The sequence below is a fragment of the Taudactylus pleione genome, unplaced genomic scaffold (genome assembly GCF_031769625.1).
Source record: "Taudactylus pleione unplaced genomic scaffold, aTauple2 ptg000195l, whole genome shotgun sequence".
Taxonomy (NCBI): domain Eukaryota; kingdom Metazoa; phylum Chordata; class Amphibia; order Anura; family Myobatrachidae; genus Taudactylus; species Taudactylus pleione.
In genome coordinates, this window is record NW_028284597.1 from 5,255,348 (window position 1) to 5,257,766 (window position 2,419).

The window sequence follows — 2,419 nt, forward strand, 5'->3', positions numbered from 1 at the left end:
CCCTGTCACCATTTTGCTATTTGGCCATGCTAAAACTGTTGAAAGGCATGCTGGGATGTGTACTTTAACAACAGCTGGAGAGATACTTATTGCCCACCCCTGTATCTAGAAGATAATAGCTAGAATCTTATTGGATGATATGGGCAACAACTCCATTTTCTAAAAACAATCACTTTAGTAAATATACCCCTTAGTGTTGAGGCGCAGGGCCCAATGAAAGCTGAATGGACTTAGGGCTCCATTTACAAATGAACAAAATACAAGCGGCAATTTTCGTTTAGTATCACAGTGATACTAAATACCAGTGGAATTTTCGTTTAGTATCACAGTGATACTAAATACCAGTGGAATTTTCGTTTGTAATACTTACCCCTCCGGCGAGGTCCCGCGAAGTCAAGGTCCTCGGCGAGGTGCTTGGCTGGGCTGCTGGCAGCCTAACGCTATCAGCGACGGGCTCCAGTGTCATGCGCATGCGCGACGGTCCGTCTGCACATGACACCGAGACCCGGCAGTGCCTGGAAGGCTTCGCTGAAGCCGGAAAGGCACCGCTGGATCTCCATTGCCAGCAATGGGGCCCGCATCGCTCTCGCCATCTAAAAGATGGAGAGAGCGATGCTGTAAAAAGTTAGAAACAGCTCTAATCTAAGATTACCGCTATTTACTAAATACAGAAAGATGGTATAACCCCTATAGCGAGCGCTACAGGGGTTATATTTCGTTAGTAAATGGGGCCCTATAGTATAGTGTGACAATGGAACGTTAAGGAGGGAACAGAGTTGTGTGTTCACTGAGAATTTGCCATGTGACTAGTGTGCGTTTCTCAGGTACTTCCCTTTCCCCTCACTCCCCAACATCCCCTTGGTGCTAATAGTTTGGGGGGGGGGGGGGGGGGAGGTGGATTCATATTTGAAATTCTTCTCCAATTTGTTCAATTGTGTTTTAGAAATAGGGATGATTAATCGATTGGGTTTATGGACAACAAAAGAGGTGAAGCCAAGATAAGACATGCGATACTTATATTTAAACAACTGCATTCTTTAGTTCAAGTTGCAGATTAGGGAACATTCATCCCTATTGCTTGTTAGTGCACAAGACCTGCTGAAATGACCATTCAATAAATAGGGGCAGAACTAGAACTAGACCCTTAATCTGCCTTTACTAGGTCTTAGATACACATTGTCTGCATCCTACCCAGCTTAAGTATATGGGAGTACAATTAACTAGCGCCTTGTCTCCACTATTTTCATCTCCCCCCGCCATTCATGATAACTATAATAAGTGGCGTTTAAAACGTTTCTCCTGGATTGGTAGGATGAATGTGGTAATTCCTTGCAAATTTTTTTATACCTATTACAAACCCTTCCAATTCATATTCCTCCATCATACTTTGTGGTGATACAGCACCTTATCCACCAATTAGTTTTGGGTTGTTCGTCACCTCGTTTTAGACATATCTTATTCCGCCATAACCATATGAGTGGCTCACAACTCCCTCACATAACTAGCTACTACCTTGCTGTATTATTAAATCTCATCCTTGGTCAGACCCGGGTGAAGGACACCAAACAATGGATTGTGCTGGAGGAAGGCTGCTATGCCCATTACATCCCGTGGTAACCTATGCTTCCCGGTGTAAACCACCCCAGTTACTTCCATTTTGCACTGTTGGAAAAAGTTAAGAATGCTCCCCCATGTGTCGTCTCACAGCCTTTTTATATAAATCAGACATTACCTCCGGTCATCATGATGCCTCTTTTAAACTCTGGGTCTCATTCAGACCCGCTCGCAAGCGCAGGACGCTTGCAAGCAGGTCGATGGTACCCAAATGCGCATGCGCGAGACCCGGATAGCGGACAGCCAAGCTGTCGCTCCGGGTCTTGCACCAAAGGGGGTGTGCTGTCGATGGTGAGTGACTGCCGGGGGCCGGGGGCGTGGCTGCCAGACAGAGGCGTTCCCATGGGAACGCCTACCGTCTGGGTCCGGGCCCACTGACATCACTAGTGATGTCAGTGGGAGTGATTTTGGCTCTGATAGAGCCAAAATCACTCCAGGGTTTGCGGCAGCGAGACCTTACCGCAGGGTCTCGTCGCAAGCCCGATGGTCGCGATGGTCTTGACCATCGCGACCATCATCATGGACGCTCGCATAAGCTGTGGGTGGTAACCCACAGCTATGCGAGCGTCCAAAAGGCCGCTCCAAATTTAACTAGGACGGCCCTGATTCAGAGCGAGCGCTCTGGTCAGGGCGTCCGGCTCTGAATCAGGGCCTCTGAGCGGCAGCGGGAATATTTTGTTTAGGCCAGCTGATGTGTCTATCTGGGGTGCGCTCCTTCACAGATATACAATCCCCCCCTCCCCAGTCGCAGTATTGTGAATCTCTTCAACTCTGACATCTCATCAAGCCCACTGCTATCTCCAGG